Source organism: Sinohyriopsis cumingii, chromosome 16 (assembly GCF_028554795.1).
Source record: "Sinohyriopsis cumingii isolate HCF-2022 chromosome 16, ASM2855479v2, whole genome shotgun sequence".
In the NCBI taxonomy this organism is placed as follows: Eukaryota; Metazoa; Mollusca; class Bivalvia; order Unionida; family Unionidae; genus Sinohyriopsis; species Sinohyriopsis cumingii.
The window spans coordinates 74,255,255-74,279,870 of record NC_142976.1 but is presented as its reverse complement, the minus strand read 5'-3'; positions in this window follow the sequence as shown (position 1 = coordinate 74,279,870).

The following is a 24,616-nucleotide window of genomic DNA, read 5'->3' as shown; positions in this document are numbered from 1 at the left end:
AAAATAAGTAGCAGAAAACAGCGAAAACCAACAAGTTTAATAAAATTCAACAAATTATTTATTTACCTAGAATACAAAGTGAGAATTTAAAAAGAACCTACAGTATTGTGAATTAAATCGTATATAATCCTAAAAGTTCTATCACAAGTCCAAAAGTATCGAGTATTCCGAATACATTCCAGAAGTGTTCCTCAAAGGAATTGCCTCTGGGAATTTTGTGAACGCACACATTAGGGTCGACAAGTGTTGGGTGGCCTGACTTGGTCTAAGATAAGAGACTGACACAGACTACCATTATTTTGCTAAATGGATCGTCAAATACAATATTAGGTTGCAGATGAGCCTTAGGTATCTTCTGATTGGGTTTTCCTACCATTTGACAAGTGTGACAAGATCTACATATTTACAATTTCTGGCCAATACAACTGATTCAAGAATATGTGGTAAGTCTTATTGACACCTAAACGACCACCCAAAGGAGTTTCTTGGGCTAGATTAAGAATTTCCTTTCTATATGACATTAGAACAATGATTAGATAGCTCACTGACCACTCGTCACCAGCATGTACCTCAGGTGGTCTCCGTTTCCTCATAAGGACCCCATTTTTAACAAAATAACAAACAGGTATGTCTGTAGCGCTGTTTCGCTAATAGCCATCTGAAACAGGCCGAAGATCTCACGATCTTCTTCCTGTTCGACAATGAGAGATTGTCATTGGTCACCCTGTTTGAAATAAAGAGAACGAATATTAAAAAGAGGATCACTGTGATCAATACCTTTTGAATGATTCATACCAGGAGAAAATGTGACCTCATCATAATCCTGACCAATACATGTGTCAAGCAAAGAAATAATTTCCTGATCAACATCATTCTCAAAAGCTTTTTTTTGCCCGAGCTATACTAACTGCACAAGCTGGGTATACAAAATGAGTTTCATTTTCGATAGAATCAACTTTCTGATCCATACAAGGCTTGCCAGTTACAAGTGGGTTAACTACAATCTTGTCTCCAACTAGGTCATTGCCTAGTAGTAGATCAGTATCCTCGATGGGTAAAGACGTCACTATTTCTTCTGTCACGGGCCCTGAGGCTAAGTCTGCTGACAAATTTACACAACAGAGAGGAACATTAACAAATACACACTCTACTTTCTGAATAAGGACACTCTCATTAGAAGAAGACTTCTCAGAAAAATGCAAAGTACATGATAATAAAAGACTTAGAAGTTTCTGTGTTCTTAAAATTGTAATAGGTATAGGATTGGCAGAATCATTAATAAGTGATACAGAACCTTTCGACATAAACGGTTCATAAGTATCCATAATAAAATCAGACTGGGGTTTGTTTACCCAACAAATGTGTTGCTTTTAAATCATGACCGTGACCACGATCATGACCTCATGAAAATAAGAGCATTTGGAAGAGGTCTGTTTTAATTATGTTGTTTATTTTTCAATCTGTAGCAATCAGAAAGAACGTGGCCCCTTTCTTCCTGCAATAGGTACACGCAGGAAGAGATAAGGATTTCTGACCAGTCTCATCAGAAAACTGATTCCTAAAAGCTGTGCCAGTTTGAGATTTGGAAGTTCTCGTACGAGACTGAAATGGCTTTTACCAATAGGATTCCTGAGTGCAAGACATACTGACAAAGGAAACTTTGTGAGCCAAGAATAATCGTCAGCTGTACGAGCAGCATTTTCTAATGTTTCATCCTTTTGCTGAGCAAAGTAGGTATTGACGTCAGTATGGGCGCAATTCTTGAACTCTTTAATTAATATGAATTATCTGAGGTTATCGTAGTCTTGACCAACCATCTTGGCTGACCATTACCTATCAGTTAATTACTCTTTTTCTTTTTCCAATTCGACACGGAGCTGTCCAGTTTTTTTTTCCTATAGTTCCTAAGCCTTTCTTGATATGCATCAGGTACCAACTCATAACTCTTCAAGATAGATTCCTTAATCAGATCCTAATCAGTACTTTGTTGTACTGACACTGCATGAGCTTTGACAATAAGTACACTATGTAATAACAGAGTTAAATGCTTCCTTGACCATTTCAAAGTCTATGCAATTTTGTTTCAAAATTAAAATACATATCTACTTCTCTACTTCTTTTCCCTTTAAAGGCGATGCTCACCTAACATTTCAAGTAACATAAAAAATGAACTTGCGCGTAAAGGGGGGTTGTTTTCCACTTGCTAGAACTAATTCTTTTAAATTGAAATTCATTTTCTTCCTATTCTCTCTGCATTTGTATTTCCCATCTATTCTATTTCTCTCTGCATCATTATTTCCCTCTCTTCTCTTCTTCCCTCTCTTCTTTTTTTCTTTGCGTTTGCATTAACCTGTCTTCTCTTTCTCTTTCCTCTTTCCGCAACTGCATCGTCTTTCTTTTTCTGCAAGTGCAATTGTCTCTTTCTTTCTATTTTTCTAATTGCATTTTGTTTCTTGTCTCTTTCTTTTGTCTCTCTTATCTTGCAGTTGTCTCTCTTTCCTTTTTCTGACGCTAACGCTTTCTTAACTCTATTTCCGTCTTGTGTTTTGATTTCAATTCCATTCCTTACATGTCAAAGCCTGAAGCAGACTCACTAATCAGACCTAACGCATTTTTTATCGAAAAATTACAAATGTATTGGGCCCAAAATATTTTTTATTTCTTGCTTCGTTACAGATGCCTTTGCCTCAGAGATATCATTTATCTGGCAAGCTGGAGTATTTCATCCTTTTTCAAGGACTCTAGCCTTTCCTGGGTAGGGTTTTAAATAAAGTGCTCTACTTTAGATGACGTTTCGAAAGATTATTTTCCAAAATTTTTAAAATTAAAATACACGGAAGTTCGAAACTTCCGAAATAAAGTGAATTTAAATTTTTTTAAAAAAAGTTTTCTGAAATATCTTAGAGAAATTCATATCCCAACGATAAGCTCCCAATTTTCTATTACGACTCAATGATCTTTAACTAAGAAAGATAAAAGGACGAAAACCAACAATTTTTTATAAAAAAAATATATCACCAAATCATTTATTTCTCTAGAATACAAAGTACAAATTTAAAAAGAACCTTTAGTATTGCAAATTATCAAATAGTCCTAAAAGTTATATCACCAATCCTAATGAATAAAGTTCTAATTAAATTAAAGTTGTACTCCAAATAAGAGCCAACGCTGAAGGCATTGATGTGCCTGTAGTTTCGAATGTACTAATATTAGAGTGGCCTGAAGTGTGAGGACATGCTAACAGTCTTCCAATTGATCACAATAATATAACCCAAGGTTTCCTTGTCTGAGCACTTTGTAATTCCAAAGAATAATAATTTGAATAAAAATGCCAGCCAAATCAAAAACTGAACACAACAATAAAATTATTCTATTTCTGAGTTATAGCAAACATGAATAATTTCTTCAACAAACAGGATTATAAACCCCTCTACTTGATCTCGGTCGCAATTACCATATTCTGTATATTCTCTGTCACTTAATGAAAGTTTCCATTCTAGAACATTCTGGGTTGTCAACAAGACACAATTTTTACTATAATTATATTAAAGAATGTAGTAAACGTCATGCACAACAGGTTTATTCATGGGGAATCCCAATATCATGGACCCAGACCCAAATAAACATGTTTACCTCTATTGATACTGATCCTAATATTTAATCCACATTGATAGTGAAATATTAACTATGTATTATTTGTTTACAAAAATAAAAGTTGCTGGTCGGGTACACAATGAACTTAATTTTGGAAGAGGTCAATTAGAAAATACAATTATACAAAACATAAAATCATGGAGAGAGAAAAAAACAATATAAATTAAAAATACAAAGCACAATATATCGGTAGCAACTGTATGTAAAACTTAGTCGAATAATAATTTGGAATCAGGATGGAACAATCACACTTTGCTGAGAAGAAACAAGAAGTCGAAGCCAAGGGACGACTACTTCTTTCGGTGTCGCCTCATACACTAACTGAAGTATTGGCCAACGTGCATGCCAGTCATTTTGAGGATGAAACGACGTGGGTGAGCTGAAACAATACCCTCTGCCTCCTTTGTAACAAGATCAAGACAGTCGTTCAGTAGCTCCTGAGGATTAATTTCACATTCGAGACACCCAAAAGGTGATTTCCAGAAAGGTGAGAACCTTGGCTTATACATACACAGGGAAATTTAAAGAATTCAGGTCTTAAATCCCACCAGACAAAGCAGCAGGTTTCATTATAGATTTTCGGGATTTCTTGTTTGAAACACTGAAACAACAGTGCCAAGCTAAAGATGATGATCGTTTGAGACTCTCTATAACGCACGACAGTTTGAAGTCTCATATCTGGATCGAGTTTAGTAAACCTCAGGAAATAACACCATCCAAAGTCATCGACAAAATTCAACACGTCAAAGAACCCAATGACGAGTTTAACATGACTGATGGAAAGGCCACATTCACACGATCCACGTTTCACCTCCTTGAGGTAGAGGGCGCAGAAAAGTGTAACTGGTGGATGAACTCCGCAGTTACACACGCAGTATCGTCAGCAATTGACAATGAGAAAAATCAGATGCGTCTATCCCGTCCATCTTCGTGCGTCGAACGAATTCCGAGAAGAATGAGACCGCAGAATAAAAAAATATAATAGGAGAGCATACGAAAATCAGACAGAGCCAAGCAACAAAAGGAAGCAGAACTTATTTTGCAACATACTTGCTTTTACACAGAGACGGTGTGTGGCATTCCTGAAATGCAGATATTTCAAGACATATTGGTCCCTTGTTCAACGTTGAAATTACATCCTTAAGTCCTTCGTGGAGCTCTCGTTTATTGATATCCAGATTTCTCCAGATATAAAATACATTTACTTGTATCATCATCAAGAGCATCTCGATGCCGTTAGTACCATCACACGATTTCTTGGATAAAATAACTATTGCTAAAAAAAAATGTGACCAAGGATTGACCAGTCGGGAGTAACACCTTTATTGCGACGAGCGATGTCCTGGGTTTTTTGCTTCCAGACCATGCATTCCTGAAGGCAAAGAACGAATTCATTGCTAGACTTGCACACAATCCTTTGTCAGTCACACTTGGCATGAACAACATCGGTTGAAACAAACTGAACAAAAACAAAAATTGCTTCCGATTTATTCAGATCGTACTCGAACTAATAACTCTAAAACATTTTGTCCAGGAAAGAAAGGTGCTGCTTTGTGACTAAATCGTGTACTTTGAGCATCAATGTTACATTTAAAAAATATGTGAATGAACTAGAGGAAGATCAGCAATAGAACAAAAATAAACATTCAATACGAAAGCTTGATCAAATTCAAAATCTTATATCAAACCTACTTGTACCATCTGTCTTACCACATCATTGCCATGGAAAATTTATGTTTTCTTTCTGCCGTACACTTTTGACCATAAGAATGAAGAACATGCTTTGCGGAACGTGGGTGAGTGTCGTATTGTTCAGTGTTTCGGCTAGTGAATACCAAATGTTAAAAGTATGCGAATTTGGCACATTCGTACCACAGAACAATAACATAAGGACGACGACTCGAGTCAAGGTATTTTCTGCGGCTACGTCAACGAATATCTCAAACTGAAACAAAAAGCTAATGGGTGTCCATCTTCGTGTCAGACTCCATAAGACAAAGAAATATTCATAGAAAGGTACCGATCTTTGGAAGACTCCAATTTAGAACACGTTGAAAAGAACGAAGGAAGACGATAGTTTGCAAAGGTCATGTTAATTTGTTTATGGGGAGAAATGACGCAACGTGCGATGTAGTACCCAAGTCAAAATACTTGGCAGATCTAAATTGCTAATTTTAACAGGTTGACTACTAAGGAAAACTCATGAAAACAACGGAAATTGTCTGCGAAGATATGATCTTAGCAAATTACGAGGAAGTGACAGAGTTTATTCTCATTTCCGTGTACAATTCAGTTTGGATGTCTCTTTTTTTGTGACCATACAGTTTAAGTGTTTTCATAGCTTTATCGTACTTTTATACACGATAATTCTACTTCGCTAGTGCTTAATTATGATTTCGTTATCATTATTTCTGTTTAATCATATATTTTGCAGTTCTGACAGAGCATTAGTGTCAGCAGTTAGATAGTTCTTAAAGTTAGTACCTTTGATGCTGAAATTAGTAAATACCATTTTAATATCTTCATCGTTTTAGTGGATTTCATTCTTAAAATATCCCTGCAACCGCTCCAGTTGAGATTACTAAATATTACAGTCTTCCAGAGCTCTTTTTAAAAAATTTCAGTAAAAAAATATCACCCTCAAGTACATCTCTATCACTGTTCCAGGCATACCGTACATTCTTGTATTTTTTGTTGTCATCTTCATCTTTTATGTTGACCTTTAGTCTGTAGAATAGTCACCATTAAAATGATTTTATTCTTTCTATTTTATCCAGCTGAGCAAGGAAAATCCACAAACCTTTATAATTCAAAACCCACTAAATATCTAGTAGATGTTTTTACAATTCTCTGACTATTGGATCAAAACAGTTTATTGGCATATTTTGTGGTGTAAACTTTGTTATTGTTACTCGGAGGGATTGTAACTGTTACGACATGCTTTTGACCTTCAGATTAAACATGTTTTATAGTCTTGTCCATAACATTGTATCCAATATTGTTTTGAGTTTGCCGGAAATATTGTAATATCCAACAGCAAAATCCAGTATCTGCAATGCAATGGATAGTTTATCATTTTGTTGTAATTTTGGTTGGTTACATAGATTTCTTTTTCAGGGTGTACACGACGTCTCGTAACCGTATTTGAGTCCTTTCTTGGAAAGATTGATTAATACAATAATGGTTTGAGTCTTTTCACACACAAAAAATAAAACAACAAAAAACGCACTTAAAATATGAACAGGCATATGCCATCGTTTCGTTCTATTCAATTTGTAGCCTTTACAGTAAACATTTCCAAAATGACTCTTTCTATAACGCTTATTGCAAGTCTTCTCTTTCAGTTTTCTTCCCTTCCTCCAAAAGTGTTTTGTGTTTGCGCTTCCATACTTTGCATTGCTAGAATTTTCAAAATAACACCTCGACTACGTTGATGAGTTTCCAGCTTATTGTGTGTTACGTATATTTGATTGAATTATATCTGATTTAATATATATTTATTTCAATTTAATTGTTTGTCAGTTTAATTTTTTAAATATTTTTCATTACATGATATTATGATGTAAATTTATTCACTAGAGATGATACTTATTTTTTTAGAAAATAGTTTGACCTTGACTGTTAGTTTATAAACACCAGGTGTTGATCTAATTCCTGACCTTGTTTCAGAATTTGTAGCAACCTTCGTAAACAAGTTTTATTTTATTTTAATATGATTGGTTGTTTCCAAGGTCATGATGGGACCTTGTCAATAAGATATAAACAATTTTTAAAAATTTTATTTCTGAAAGTAACAATGATTGGTTTTCGTCAGGATGACACTGGGTAAAGGTAATCTGTAACAAGTGTTTGCTTCTACAAACGTCTAGAATATGATCACGTGACCCTTGTTTACTTTTTTTCGAAAGCCCATATAACCCATGTTTTGGAGAATTAATCAGTAGAATGTGGGCTTTTAAACTGTTGTATATTGTGTTGTTTGGAGTTATTTCAAATTACTTGGATTCAAAAGGATTAATTCTGTTATTTTTCTGGAAAATACGTGTGCTCGTGTAATATTGTAGAACAAGGACAATATTTTTTATTATAAAAATTTATTCAGCTATCAGAAACCTGAGTGATAATTCTTGTTTCTACAAGGAACTGTATACTTCAACACTACAGATTGCAGCATACGTCATCGTCTTCCATCTTGGATTGAATATCTGGCAATGATTTAGAAATTTAGCAGCTTTTGCATTAATTAACACATTAACCCCTAGCGACGACTTGACGGGGCAGGAGGTAGTAGCCTACTGCCGAGCTCTGTAGCGTCATGGTCATGCATGATACACTAAAGTGGGTGGTATTATAGAAAGGTAGACAGATGTAGCTCTACAATGATACCAAATAATCTGGAATATCTAGTTGCACTAGAAAATACAGATAGAAAAACCTCATCTTTTGGACCCGACTTTTGAAAATCCAAAATTCGCCCATGGTCGGAATCAGATTTTGTGTCCGGATTTTAGACTTTTTGGTCTCGGTCTAAGGCAAACCGGTATAAACTGCAAACAGATAGATGAGCCTTTACTTCTCGGAATAATTCACCTCACGTTATTTCAAGGTTCGAAGCCGTCTTTCTGCTTTGTTGAATATAAATAAGGAAGGATATACCTACTTGACCCTGTTGAACAAGACTTTAGCCGATGTAAAACATACATGACGTCAATCGATATCTCCTCGTATCTCTTCTGAGTTTATGGCATGAGTGTACCATAGGATTTTTGGACATATGCCATGTTTCATAGTCTTTGCTCAGGAGCAAAATTTGTGAAATAGGGAACTAAAAGGTCTAAAAGCCTTCTGATGGAACCTTCCAATTTAATATTTAGTTTATTTATGATGCGTCGGGGGGGGGGGGGGGCGCTCACCAGTTATTATATACTTTTGGGAGAGTGACGTATGTAAGGTGAAGTTGTTTGCATTTAAAACATGCACATGTGGATGATAATTCTTTGGATATTGTACTTTTGGAAATTGTACATGATCTAAGCACACTGCTAACTAAAATGACTTCTCCCTTGTGCTAAAATAATCAGCCTGAATTAGTCTTAAGTACACTATCCGTAGCTGCTATTAAAATAGGGAAAATGAATTTTGCCAGACTAGACAATACCAGCTTCTGAAAGTGCAATGAATGAATTAGTAAATATATAAAATGTAAAAAAAAAGTTATCGGCTCTTTTATTATACAATTCACCTCTGAATTTCAGGAAGTGAAAATGACCAAATGGAGCTAGTACTTTTTTGAAAGGTGCACATCTGGAGTAAGGCCAGGCTATATACTCTATAACCCATATTACACCCATCAATCATACACCAAAATAAAGGGAATATATAATTATCACCATTTAGCAGTGAGTGCATAAAAGACTAACTTATTTTTAAAAATCCATACCTTTATGTCCACAGACTTTGATGTTGTGTACAGCAATATGGATTCTGTATGTCGTGAAACTGAAAAGCTACTGGACTTACGACTAATTTATTCAGTGGCAATGAAAATTGGATGCTATATACAACTTGGAGAAATTGAACATGAGCTGTTTTTCTGCAGATGCAGTTCGCAAAAAAAAATAGAGTCAAGTTAGTCCTGAACAACTTTGATTGTAGCTCCTTCAAAAATGTACAAAAACCTATATTGATGATAGGAAGCATCTTATGATGAAATCAATAACACATTTTCCCATGTATTTTAGTAATAATAATATGACACAATTTTAGTCCCAAACATTAAGATGATCCCCAAATTGAAGAATCTGGAATATTCATAATCTATGTTCACGTGTCTGCTGAATCATATATTGTACCACAATTGGCAATTCAGTTTTCTAAACTTTATTAATGAATGAATCTTGAGTTTAAATCTTTACCACCTTCTTGGTATCCGGATCTTTAATTCAGAATACACCGGTCTGCTTCGAAATAAATCGGTCTGATTCGGAACAAAAATTGGAATAAACCGGTTTCATCCGAAATAAAGAATAAGCCTGAATAAACCAGTCTGTTCCGGAATAAACCTGGCTAATCCAGAATAATCTGGTTTGATCCATAATAAACCGGTCTTATACGAAAAACCTGAATAATCCGGACTGATCCGGAATAATCAGGTCTGATTGGAATAAACTTGTTTGAATCGAAATAAACTGGTTTTACCAGGAATTAACCTGTCTAATTCTGAATAAACGAGAAGAAACCTGCAATCATTAAAAAACTTGGTAGAAGTTGTGAGTAGTGAATGGGGTCACCCTACGGACAATGGGAATTAGCATTACAGGGACCCCTGGGTCACTCTACGGACAATGGAAATTTAACATGGCGAAAAATCGTGGGTCAATCTACGGACAAGGGGAATTTAACATGGGAATAAATCGTGGGTCACTCTACGGACAAGGGGAATTTAACATGGGAATAAATCGTGGGTCACTCTACGGACAAGGGGAATTTAACATGGGATTTTTTTTAAATTTTAAAAAAAATTTTTTTTAAAAAAGGGGTAGGCAATTCAAAAGGCTATCTCTTTTCGAGAAATATGGGGGCCCTGAAAAGGGCCTTTGGGTTTTTTCTTCTTCTTCTTTTAACTTCTTAACTTCTTCCACCATCCTCTTATTTTGTCCATCATTCCTTTCTTCTTTTTCTTTTCTGTTTCCGGCAACCAGTCCGGGTGACCCATGGCTCGGAACTTCTCTTGGATTTTCATCCAGTTTGCATTTAGTTTCTCTAGTTCTTCCTTTTTCTTTCTATTTTCTTCTTCTTTTCTTTCCTTTGACCACTTTTCTTTGATCTTCTTGACCTCTTCGGTCAGCACATTCCTCATTACTTCTTCCGCTTTCTTAAGCTTGTCTAAGCCCCACTTCACAAAAGACCAATCTGTCCATTCCACAATGTCTTCTAAAAAGCACCTTACACTTGTCACATAAACTATTGCTTCTTTCAACTTACCCACTTTCACATACGGTGGGTTAATTAAACCTCTGATTCTCTTCTCCTCATCCTCTATCATTTCTTTTACTATATCGATGGCTAAGTGGAGGCTGGTTACTTGTCTTGAGACGAAGTCTTTTGTCACTGCATGCCTCCATTCCTGTTCAAGCCTTTCTGCTACATTCAATCCATCCACCATCCAATACCAACTTCCCATAAGGTTGTTGTACAAAGCTGAAGCTGCTGGCATCTTCTTGTTTGCTTATTCCGTAGAATGGGCTCCAATGGCAAACACTGTTAGTTTTATACTTAAAGCGCGAACGTGAAGGAAAACATCCCCCTAAAAACATAAAATTGATATTACCTAGATCATGACCTAACAAAGCGCGTACGTGAAGGAAAACATCCCCCTACTTTCTCATTTCATATAATAAAACCCTAACTTTACTCTTCACATACGCTAAGAAACCCATAATCTACTATTCACACAAACTTACCTGAGCTCTTACAAACACAAACACACAAACGCACAAACTCATACCCTCACACTATCTTAAAAAAGAGTTAGTGTTTATTTTCACACTACTCTACCTACTCACATTGGCAAATTAATAGTTATTTCTTTTCTAGACTATTGAGTAGCCCTGAAAAGGGCTGTTTTTTTAAACTCCAGATGCACCTATCTAATGGTTGCACCTTCCTGGCCTTGCGCCGCACACGCATCTTCTTCCCCAGTCTTCTTTCACCTTTCTTCTGGGGAGCGCAGAGGGAGGATGATTCGCTTCAGCACCCCAATCCTCTGTTTCAGGAATATTAAACGACATCCTCTCTTCTCTTTTCTTTTCCTCCTCTTCCCTCTGTCTTCTCTCCTCTTCTTCCTTCTTTATTCTTGCTTCTTCTACTATAGCCTCCGCTGATAGTTCGTTTACTATCCGCCTGGCATATTCCAGGTGCATCTGGAGTTCTAACAGTTTCACTATTCTGCTAGTCATTCTTCTGGCTGTGTTGATCAATCAACAAGGGTAGCTGGACTGCCGAACGAGTTTCAATTTATACTGAAAGCGCGTACGTGAAGGAAAACATCCCCTAAAAACATAAAATTCATCTTACCTAAATCATGACCAAATTAACAACAACGCGCGGACCTAAAAGAAACACTCGCTCACTTTTTTATGCTACCCATCACTTCAATAGACTATCCACATACGCAAAGCAATCCGATATAACCCTAAATATACACCTCAAACAGCCCAAAAAACAAACATCATTTTAATCTACTATCCACACCAACCTACTTTATCACTTACTAACACAAACACACCAACACATACCCTCAAAATTTTTAACAAAGAGTTAGTGTTTATTTTCACACTACTCTACCTTCACACATTGGCAAATGGATCGTTACTTCTTTTCTAGAGTATTGGTTAGCCCTGAAAAGGGCTGTTTTTTTGTTTTGCTATGGCATTCTTTTTTAGTTTCTAAGAATGCGATGTCCTCTGAGGATAGACTTTCTGGCAATAGGTCTGCTTCTTCGGAAAGAGAAGAAGAATTCTTTGGTGTCGATACGACAATCGACAAAGCCTCTGTCAGCTTCAGGTTGCTGCTGTTGCTGCTGCTGTTGCTGTTGTTGCTGCTGTCTCTGAAGTCTGTACTTCTCTGTCCATTCTTCTTTCTCCTTGTTCATTTCTTCTCTGAAGAGTTCTTCTATCAGGTCTTCAGTGATTTTTAACATTCTCACATTCTCTATTTCTTCTGGCTTCGGTATCAGACTGTGTCTGACCCTATGCAAATTCACGTAGGCTTCGTTGAGCTTAGCTAGTTTGGAGCACATCTTCTTAGGAGGACGAGTCGACAATGGATGGCTAGACTGGGAACAACCCGGTTCTTAAAGTTAAAGCGCGGACGTGAAGGAAAACATCCCCCACACGGTTTTCGAGCTGCAACGTTCATGAGAGGGATAGTAAGAAATGAAAGAGCATCAATCCAATATTCTTATAGCTAAACAAACCACAAAGGCATTTTTTTCAAAACACAACATTTTTTATTCAAAAATCACTTAACACTAAACAACAACAACTCTAACATTTTTTAACATTAATCCAACACTATAACATCTAACAATTTTTTTCAAATCACAAACATTTTTTTCTTCAAATACGATCTACTTTAAACAGGGCTGACAACGTTGTGAATGAAACTGTGATTTCCACTGTTGGAAATCATTAGGCCATTGATGGACACTACGTTTCCTAGCTTGAGACAAAAGATAAGCATAATGGTCACAAAACCATCGATCTACTTTCACATCGTTTCTAGCAGAAGAACGAGGATCAAAATGAGTCACTAAATGTTCTAAGGAATAGCCCAGGCTGCGATGATGCAGAAAATACACACAGTACTGTCCACACACTAAGGAATCTGTGCCTTGTAATTTCACGTTATTGAATCGGGTGGTTTGAGCATTTCTTCTCATAAAGTCGATGATATCGTCTTCCAAAGGGGGCAATCCGTACGAATCGAAATATTCCACACATCCTTCTTGAGGAAAGTAGACGGCTACCCAGTGGGTTCCTGGGAGATGACTTTCGTCCGTGTTGATCACGTAAGCTTGATGGTCTTTAGGTTTGCGATGAGGGAGTTCATCTTTAGCACAGACGACAGGATTCCAAGAAGCCGTATACGAACTATGGTTCAAAAGGTAATAAAGTTCCCAGGTATCCATTGATTTGTTTTTTTTTCTTCTTCACAGGTAATAATAATTCGTCAATTCGATCCTGACTTTTTGCTTGAAAATGTCTGACGAATAAACGGTTATTCGTTCTGTTTCCTCACTCTGATTCAGGAGAGCTTCGATACGATGGATCTCTTGAGTGGTTAATGGTGGACAAGAATGTTCACGCAAGTCTTTATACCACTGGTGCAACACGTCTTTGTTTGAGATGAGACTCCAAGCTTCGTCCAGATACTCGTCCAATTTTTCTTCTTGACTCAACATCAGGCATTTATCGTGTTGAATTTGACTGGGATGATCGTTTTGACATCCATAACAATTTTTCTTGATCAATTCCGTCATTTTGTCGACCAAGTGTTTGGCAAAACAGGAGACTAAATGAGCTTCTTGTTCTGGCCATCTCGACTTCATCATGACAATTTCTTCGTCTTTGTCTTGGGATTCTCCTTCCACGGTCTCCTCACATTTCATGTCCAAAGTTTCTCCACTAGGTAAAGAGGGATAACAGTCTTCCATGGCTTTCTAATAATCTAGAATGACTTCTCTCAAACTGTTGATTTCTATGGTATTATCAAATTCTGCATACAGGATGACGTTCACTGTATCGTCCAGTGGCTTTGCAAACTGAAGTTCCACACGAATCTGGCCGGATTTTATAGGGTGAAAATGTCCTTCGTCGCTGCCTTGGTCTGGAGTGAAATCGAAAGCCCACAAAGCATAGCCTCCTGCATAATCGTCGTACGTAATGCCGTGACTGGTGTTGGTTCCTAACTGGCCGGTGGCTTCGTACAAGGACAAGTACGATCTCAAGTAATTGTTCTTGGTAAAGTCAGGTTCGAAAGGTCGGGTACACAAGGTCTTGCCATCACGACTGACTTCGATTTTCTTCACGTTGAAGTGCTGAAAGTTGAAAGGATTTTTAGCGAAGTGTCCGTTGAAGGTTGAATTCTCGACCATGCCAAGGATTAAACGTTTGGGTAACTGTCCTTGAAACAGATGATCTTCGATCATGGAATGATGGTTAGCGGGAATGGTGAACGTTTTCACTTCCACACGTCGTATGGGATACTTGGCGGTTGTTCTGCTCAACGTTTGACTGATCTCGTTACCTACTTTGGGTAACACTTCCACGCGTCGTACGTAGAGTTTGGCCTCTTCGATTTTGCTTTTAGGAGCCTTAGTAGCATCAGCCAACAAATGGAAAGCGGTACTGCTTCGATTCAGTCTGAGGCGGACATTGACCCCGTTCAGCAAATACTTCTCTTGCAACCACATGTCCAAATGCAAACGATCCATCAGTTCTAAACTCCTCTTGTCTAAGATTTTGATTTCTCTTTGCTCAAAACCACTATTGGTTCCATCTACAAGGTCGAACTTGCCCGCTTCGTCAGGTTCCCACAGCACACAGGCATTGAGATGGGTATCCTTGGCATCTATTCCGTACGTCAAGAGATTTTCCAGGTAGGCACGGTAAGGGTAAGTATCCATGCTACTGCTGACCAGTTTGTTATTCAAGTACAAGTCCACTGAGCTGAACAAGGAATGCATGAAATTGTTGACGGGAGCTATATTCTCAGTGTCATCTATTCCACCATCATCCTTATCTAGAACTTTGACTTTCAAGTACAAGTAACTGCTATTCAAATCGATGTAATCTTCGGGTTGTCCTTTGATTTCAAACTCGATGGGAGCGGAATCGGTCAATGAGGAGACGGGGTGAAATTCCACCCACTGAGATTCTTGCATGGTCATCATGGTGGGGGGCATGGCAAACAGATCCAGTTCCGTCTTGGAACAAGCGCAAGACTCTCGGTGCATCATTTTTTTGTTCTGTGTCTCAATAATCGAAAACGTCTAAGTCTCGAACGGTTCTTCTTTTCTTGGCCTTTCTCGCTTGAAGTCTGGTGAAAGGGTGTTTTCTTCTTCGTCTCTTTCTACCTTGTCCTTGCTGAATGCCTGATTCGGTAGCGTGCAGGGCATTTATAGGTGTGTCTCGTCGGCCCAAAATGTCTTTACCCGTTTGCAGCAAGACATTTTTGCCTGCCCTCATCAAGGCTTCTTTAGGGTTTTGTTTGTCGATGATGACATTTTGGAGAAATTCTTTGCCTTGCGTCAGTGCCGCATCTTTCAAGGCGTGCAATCCGCGTGTCACCATCGGTTTCAACACCGGGGCCACCGAACGAAAGGCTGATTTTAACATGTCTCCTAAACCGTGTCCTCGCTGTCGTGCAACCCCTCGGTACACTGGATACATGACTTACTTACGAATCGTGAGAAAACCGTTTTCGAAAATGGAGTTTCACCGTGACTTTTCCTTTGGTGAATGGAATATTTTGTCCCAAATCTCCTTTTATAGTAATGTTGACCGTGTCCAAATACGACTTGCTGACAGGCAAATAGTGAGGATGGACAAATTCGCGGTGGACGTGGTAAGTGTTTCCACCTTCCTCGTCAGCGTTTGCGGCAGAATCCACTTTGAAAGGAATGACACGCAGTAACGGCACGGAGGTGTGTCCCACCACGTTGTACTCCACCACATCGGAGTACACAAACATCAAATTCAGTCCTTGGTTCAGTTCTACCGGGGTACGAAATAACTTGCTAAAAGACTCGTTGTCGTAAACGCTGGGTAATTCGTTGTTCTTGAGTATGGTCATTCTCAGGTTCATGTCTCCGCCCAACATGTCAAACAATTCAGGACAAAATGAAATGGCCAGGGTTTTAGTCCGTTCAAATCTCATCAAGAAGCGACGAGCTACTTTGTGGTACTCCATGGTGACACTTTTGTTCTTGACAATGTCAAAAGCTTTCCCAAACACGCCATTAAACTTGGCAGCTATGGTGTTGACCAAATGTTGACCACTAAAATAATAGCCTGGGAGAATGGACAAGTGGTAGGTCGACTTTTGAGTTTTCTCATTATAGGTTTTAATGTCAGATATGGTAACTCTCTTATCCAACTCCTGTTGCAATTGCTCGTCAAGAACTTCCACATCAAATTTATTTTGATTGGGAAGGACATTGAGGACTTGGGTCGGGTGAATCATTTCTACTAAAGCCACTTCCCAATGGGCTTCGTGATCTAAGGGGATGGCTTGAGGTAATTTGGCCGTGTAACAGCACAACGTGTTGTTGGGAAACACCTCCATGGAACTGTCACTGGGTAAGGTTAAGTAAAATTGGTTTTGGTGACTCATAATTCTAGAGTTCTGTGGCTGTCCGAGGGGATATTACTGGACGTCAGAGGCGTGTCTCCGCCCAAAATGGGGTTCTGGTTGTGGTTGTTGGAGTGGTGACTGGCACTGGCACTGGACACAACGTTCCCGTTGGAGGAGAATTTCAGGGAGGGATTGGGAAGCAGGTAACCGATGCAACTGCTCAATAAAATGGTCCACAATTGTTTGTCTCCTTGTTGCAAACTCAAATTGGCGATGGCTGCCCCGATGACACAATACACCACGAAGATTTGGCAGAAAAAGACGATTTGCGTTTTAGGCACACGTTCTCCACACCACACCCACAAGGGTTGTTTTTGTAAATCTTGCACAGAAGAACTAGGGGAAGAAGGACTGGTCGACGTAGCTGCGTCTGCTGCTGTGTGAAAGGGCATGATGGTCACTTCTTCTTTTTATAGTCGATGACTTGCGAAGCGTCGATCCAAGAATCGAAACTGGGTGGATATCCTTTCCAACGTACTTTGACTTCTTTGACACGTCGTTTGCCCACTTTACGGGTTCTGCGTTCGAGAATGCTTTCGATGTCGTACACGTCGTCTTCTTTTTTGGTGACACGTTGTAACTCGGGCAAATAAAACGTTCCTTTGAGTACTTCTCCGTTCATGTCTTCCAATTTATAGACGGCAGGATGACGGCCATGTACTCGTCCAGTGACGCGAAACAGTTCGGTCGTCCAGTTAGGTAAGTAACCTTTGTCGAAAGTGCGTTTGGTTTTGCCAATGCGCACCCAATCTCCCACGGTCAACTCTCCACTTTTCTTGGGGACAGCCCTCGTCGGGGACGTACCGAACAGGCGCTCGAACACCAGCACTTCGTTGTCGGGAGTCACGTCTTGCGGGGCACGTCCGATGCTTCGATGGTAAGATTGGTTGTACGCTTGCACCAGGTGCGGTAAGATATCGATGTACTTCAGAGTGTGGTGATGCGTAAAATATTTCCACATGCGTTCTTTCAAAGTACGTTGAAAACGTTCCACGATACTGGCTTTGGTTTCGGGATTCTCGGTGGTAAAAAAATGAATGTCACGTTTCTTTAATTCTTTTTGGAAAGCTTGGTTCAGAAATTCGGTGCCTTTGTCCGTTTGCCATCGAAGAGGGCGACGACCGCTTTGTTTCAACACCCGTTGCAGGGCTCGCACTAACTCGCTGCTCGATTTGGAAGTCAAGGGCACGACCCAGGCAAATTTGGAAAAGACGTCGATGACACAAAACAAATATTTGTAGCCGCGATTGTAGCTGGCCAAATGAGAGACATTGGCTAAATCGGCTTGCCATTGATGATCGATGCCTTCCACTCGGGTGCGACTTCTGACAAACTTGCGTCGAATGGGTTTGTGTAAAGTGTAGGTAGCTTGTTCTTGTAACCATCGTTGCACTTGAGGTAAACGGAGACTTTTCAGTCGAGTTTTGGCAGCACGATACAATTTTTGAACTCCTGCGTAACCTGCAGGATGGGAGGGATCGTAGTAAATGCTGGCTAAGACTTTTTCCATTTTTTGTGTTGGTTGATGTGTTAATAAGGCACCCACTCTTGGAAGAGGCTACTCTTTTTCTCTTGGGGTATTTTCTTGGATTGCAAGGCTTTGCGTGTGCGACCAGCAATAGGTGTCGAAGAGGAGGAGGATGTCTGTGCAGGGGATATCTGTTCTTGTTTCACTTCTGTCTTCACTTTCTTTTTCTCTTGTGATGAAGAAGGGGTGGCCATCATCTTTTTAATCCATCCAATTCTGGAGGTAGGTGGTGTTGTTAACTTGCGTACTTTTTCTGGTGGAGTTAGAAACCCTTCCTCTTCTTCTTCTCCTTTTTCTGTCTTGACCACTGGTACTGGTACTGGTACTGGTACTGGTGATGGTGCTGGACTTTTCATCAAGGTCTTAAAATCTTTCAGAGTGGGTAGAGCTGTTTCGTCTAAAGCTTTCTGGTGAAAGAGTTGCAATCGTTGCAAGAGTTGACCGTACTTTTGCGATTTTTCTGTTTCGGACAAATCTTGGCGATCCATCAAGGACTGCAATTCGTGTTGTAACTGGGACATTTCGCTCAAATGGGGATTGGGAGGTAAATGCGGGGTGCGTTGTTCTTGCCACCGATGGTATTCCATCCATCGTTTGTAAGGCACTAAAGCTAGTTTTCGTCCTTCCATGGGGTTGTCAGGGATGAATTCTGAGATCTTGGGACTTCCGAAGGCCTTTTTATCTTGCTCCCATCAGTCCTCCCAACATGGTTCCCAAGACTCCTTTTAGTATGGGGCCTAACAAGAGAGGTAAAATGCCTCCACGTTGGACCAACATCTTCTTTTTTTGACGAATGGGAATTTTCTTTTGAACCATTTTCCGAAGAACGTGACGATGTTTGCCTAAGCATTGTTTCTGGTGTTTGGACAAAGGGATCGTGCCTTTCAAAACGTTCAAACAACATTCGCACACGGTATCGATGACCTCTTTGGAGGCCGTTTGAATGAGTTTTTTTCGTAGGGGTGGAGAAGCTTTGGACAGTACAGATAACAGGTCCCCATGTTTGGCTAAACGTGGTGGCAGTCCTTTCCTTTTTTTTCCTTGGGGTTTTCTGGAGGGTGACATTTTTGCTTGTGGGTTCCGGGACATTCACCGAACAGACACTAACGTCGATGACTTAACGCACACCCTTTTATCTTTTTTTTCTGGGACTATCGCTTTGTCATAAAGGTGACAATGTTTTTCCGAAAATCGCCAAGGAATCCTCCCCTTTGTTGACGCCTCTTTTTCTTGGAACGACTGTGTCTTTTTTTAGGGTAACGTCGATGCTTGGCTAAGCGCTTTGTCGGATGACGCGTCTGCCTTTGTCTCTTTCTTTTGTGGCTTCTTGGAGGTGACATCTTTTACAAGTTCACTGATACCCCCGACTTGGTCACAGGTCTTTTTATACTGGAACTCGTCGCCACTGATTGTCTTTACGTTTTATCAGTTTGAGGACAGGCATGACACGTCGTGCAGGGGTACGCAACGGACTAAATCGAGCCAGTTCTTGCTTGGACAAATCCAGTAAACTTTGTAACATGCCCGATCTTTCTTGGACTTTGATTTTGGGAGAAGGTACTTTGTGAGCAGCAGCCACTGCCACTAAATTGGAGGGTCCTGCCACTGGGGAAGTTCTTTTGGGGGTCATCAACGGAGATGTTCTTGGTGTGATCAACGTCTCCAAGTACTCTTCAGTTCTGGGTGTCATCAACGGAGAAGTGGATGAACGTGAGGATGCCGGAGACGCAGTCACCGCCGTGGCAGGTCGTGGTTTGCGAGTGTAAGGTTGCGTCCTGGCCGAAGTGCCTCTCTTGCGACTAGTTTTCTTCTTCTGTGGACTTTTCTTTTTCTGTGGACTTTTCTTTTTCTGTGGACTTTTTCTCTGTTTCTTTTTCTGGGGGCTTCTTTTCTTTTTCCGGGGTGATGGTGGTGGTGTCTGGTAAGAGGAGGGTCCTGCCACTGGAGAAGTTATTCTTCTTGGGGACTTGGTCTTTTTCTTTTTCTTCTTGGGGCTTCGTTGGACTTTTGTCTTGGGGATAACTTTGGGGGCATTAGGATCCCATCTTAAGAGTGAGCGAATGATGACCCCTCCTAGAGTACCGCTCCCTCCAGGTTTCAAAATGATTTGTTTTTTGGTTTGAGTGTCGATGCGGGGATCGGCCAGTTGGACCAAAGCGACTTTGTTTCGATCGAAAAAGCGTTGGGTTTGATGAGGAATCTGAATGATTCCTTGGAGTAATTGACGTGCCGTCACCGTGAACCATCGTAAGACTTCTTTGAGACTAGCTTCTAAGACACGAGCTCGTGTTTGTGGATCTTTTTCTCGACTGATGCCATACAAGGCACGAATCAATTTGACGGGAAGATGTGACTGAAGGGACGTCATGTTCACACTGTGTGAGACAGACGAAAAAGGGTCTGAGGTTTTTATAGATTTTTTTCATGGGGAGTGAAATGAAGTCGAGGACGGAGACGTGTACAGGACAGGCCCTCCGTCTTGGCACCAGTGGTGAAACAAGTGGGTACGAAATCGCAAATCCTCGGGAGTCGTAGGTTTCAAATCGACGAGTAAATAGGCGTGTGGCGTTTGAGTGGCATCGTCGTACGCCTGAGTCAGCCAAGGCGTTCCTAACTGTTTGGCTAAGACTTGTACTTGCGATTTATCTCGAGGGCTTTTAAACAAGACCACGTAATGCGCATTGAGACTGATGGTGCGATGGGCTTTACTTTGTTGAAACAAATTTTGAGTGATGTAAATGACACTGGCATTACGGTGATGCCCTTTGCGCGTGAACCACAATTTAATTTCTTCTTCGTCTTCACCTAACATGTCGTCGAAAATGACCAAATGGGTTAGACGGGAGTCAGAGACGATGCCATCGTCTTCTTTAGGAATGCCTTCCACAAACACGATGGAATCGCCTTGACTTTCTCGCAAGAGGCTGTACGCCGATTGCCACTCTTTGTAACACCACACGATCCGTTGAGGGGGCTGATCGATCAAATGATGTTTATGTTCGATCAAACGTTTGACGAATTCGGTTTTGCCTGAACCGCTAGGTCCAGCAATGAGCATGTTAAAGGGATGGCGAAGATACAAAGCCTCCCAACTGGCACGATCTAAGTGTTCGTCGATGACTTTGACAGTAGAGGAAGAGGGAGCAGAGACAGCAGAGGTAGCCATGGTATGAGAAATGTCACTTGTGACACGAAAAACAAACAAGACAAGAGTTTATATACTTTTTTCAGAACACGTTTATTGAATGTTTCAAATATGAACACGAAAGACAAAAATACATAAAAGCCAAAGGCTTAAGTACAAGAATAAAAGGCACATGATAACGATGAATGTGGAATAAACACAAGTGTCTGTACAACAACCACATGTTTTGGGTAATGTTCTAACCAGTTCAACAGGGGGTAAGGTCACACAAGTGTCCTCCCGAAAGGGTCTTTCAGGCCTGTCCACGACAGTCCTGTCCTGGGTGACGGGTTCTTCTGGCACCGTCACTAACACGGGATGAAAAGTAACTTTTTTCCTTGAACAACTCTCGTGCATACTGGGCCACTTCTTGGGTCCAAGCCTCAAAACCCCATTCTTTCCAGGCACGGACATCTGTCCAATGGGGATGTAAGTCACAAGCTACACACACATCGTCATACACGTCTTGGGTAGCTAAAAGTTGACGAATCTTTTTTTCCTGTTGAGGTCGAGAAGTATCCAGATGAAATCGCAAGGCTTTGAGCAAAAGGAGTTTTTCGTGACCATTTAAGGCCATTGAGGTGGTAAGTACTGATCGTAAAGAGTCCACAAAGAATCAACTGGTAAACGAAATCCCAAAAAACAAGTCACTAAGACACACACCACTTGTCGTCCCAAATTGAATGGATAAAGTTCTTGTAATAATTGATGGTAATGATCCACGGTTTGAATATGGTCATTGAGTTCCTTCCACGGAATCTGTTGGATGACATGTGACATAAGTCGTGGCATGGCAGCCTGTTTTTATAGTCTCTTTGTTTCGGAAACAATACACGTACTTTCTAGCCAGAGATCTTCGTTCTCCAGTAGGGAATCTAAATCTTGCATACTGTAACCGAAACTTCAGAGTTCGTTTAGAAGTTTCCTCTTCCTCTAAGTAGATTCCACGTAAAATATGTTGATAATCCTTTAACTTGTCTTCCTCAATGTATTGCTGTAGGTGAATCTCGAAGTAACCAAAATAATGAACGTTTCGATCATTCACTAACTCAAAGTGTTGAACAAGGTCTGACCACTGAAACAATTTCTGACGAATCAGTTCTCTTATACCATTCAGGTACCAGTGGTTAAAGATCTGGTGACGTAACGGATGCAATTGTTCTTTACGTTTCACTTGTATTTTCACCAGCTCTCGGTAAATGCGTTCTCTCAACTCCACAGGCAAAGCACGAATGTTCTCTAGCAAAGTATCCATGAATAGGTCATACTAAATCCTCTTTGGTCTGACACAAGAAATGTACTCTTTGCACAAACATGGTTTCACTTCAGTGTCGAATTTAAATCGTTGAGTCACTAATCTACACATTACAATTCGTTCAGAAGTTTCCTCTTTCACCAAGTTGACATTGTGTTCAAGATGTTGGTAATTCGTTAACTCTTCCTCTGGAATTCGATGCAGTACGTTTACAATGATGTAACTACAATCGTCCATACCAAGCCAATCCTTTTTAAAACTAGAGGATCGTTGATCAATGTCTGTCCGATGGAACACTTTCAATTGAATCAATCCTTGTATAGCCTTCAGGTACCAGTGGTTCAAACACCGGTGACGTAACGGATGCAATTGTTCTTTACGTTTCACTTGTATTTTGACCAGTTCTCGATAAATGCGTTCTCTCAACTCCACAGGCAAAGTACGAATGTTCTCTTGTAAAGTATCCATGAACAGATGATTATGGTAAAAAGTTACTTCAATGTCTCGGTCCCACTAAAGGTAAGTAATGACAATTCGGTGACCATCGAGCATGTTCTACGTAGGCCGAATCTTGCGGTTCCCAGTGGTGAAGTGACACACTGCAACTGAAGCACTTGACTTTATCTCCTTCGCCCAAGTAGAAAAATCCGGCTCTGGCTAATTCTTCGGGGGTCGGTCCTCCCAGATACTTAGGCCATTTTCCTTTGAACGATTGAAGACGATTTTCAAAGTCGCAGTATTCCGACGAACGCACAGGAAACGAATATTCGTCTTTCACAGGTTCGTTTCGATGAGGGTTGAGTGAAATGGGCAGGAGTTTGCTCAGGGCTGGATGACATCCGTAGGGAGGTAAACGTGAAGGTCGACATTCCCCTTTAAAACGAAACCCAGTAAAATGTCCAAGAGGACGAGCAGCATCGCTTTCGCATCCCACAGGTTTAACACGCACAGCATCACTTTCCATGATAGGGGTAGGGGCACTAAAGTTCCCATGATGCTTTACGGCATCGCTCAGGTCACAAGGTACAGCATCGTATCCATCGCAAGGTTCACAATCGCACTCGTCTGCAAACTCCGTTACGCAATTACAATGGTAACCACATGGACAATCGCAGTTTCCTTCCGGACATTTTCCGTCGCAATGCCTGGGTCTTATCCATCCAATATTAGTCACACTAGAGGAAGATACAACTTTTTTACAATCCCCAAACTGAAACGATGTCTTTTTCAAAGTATTCATCTTGTTCGCTCGGTCTTGGTAGTCACAATGAACTTTCGATCTTGACCATAGCCCCCTTTTTATACTAGTCGCAATGCAGTCTCCAGCTTGTACATCTTTCCTTTTTTACGTTTTTTATGTCTTGTTTCGGAAGGTACCGTCTCTAAGGTACCGTCAACATTGTACCGTAGTGTGATGGGTGGAAAGGCCATAGAAAGGTAAGGGCAGTGCGGAGACCATCGAGTATGTTCCAGAATAGCTGAATCTTTATAGATACATAGATCCATTCGTAACTTCAGTCCGCAAGCAAAACACTGTACCTCGTATCCCAATCCTGACTCAGGTCCCAAGTAGACAAATCCTGTTCTAGCTAAAACATGCGAAGAAGGTAATCCTTCCCTATCCGTAGGCCATTTCTGAAACGTGTCCAATCGACGGGCACAATCACAATAATCAGGTAAAAAGACTGGAAAATGGTAGGGTTTGAACTTGGAGTTCTTATCGGGTTTCTCACTCGATTCTTGCTGTGGCGAAGTCATCTTTCTGGTGGGGTAACTATCCTCTTACAACCAATGTTTAATACCAACGTGTCCATACGGTAAGGTGAAATGATTGGGAAGTCGAACTCGCTTCTGGTACACGATTTGATAAACTTTTTCCAAAGGTCGACTGACGATGTGGTGAGTGGGTAAACGTACAATCTTGTTCGGTTGATAGGTGGTCACTTGAAAGTTTCCATCCTCTCCCGATTGCAAGGCTTCTTTCAATACCCCAAAGTTGACCACTCGACTGGTACGATAATTCAGAGTCAGTCCTTTCACTTTGCACGTCGTGTGCACTTCTCCTTGTTTGTCCCGG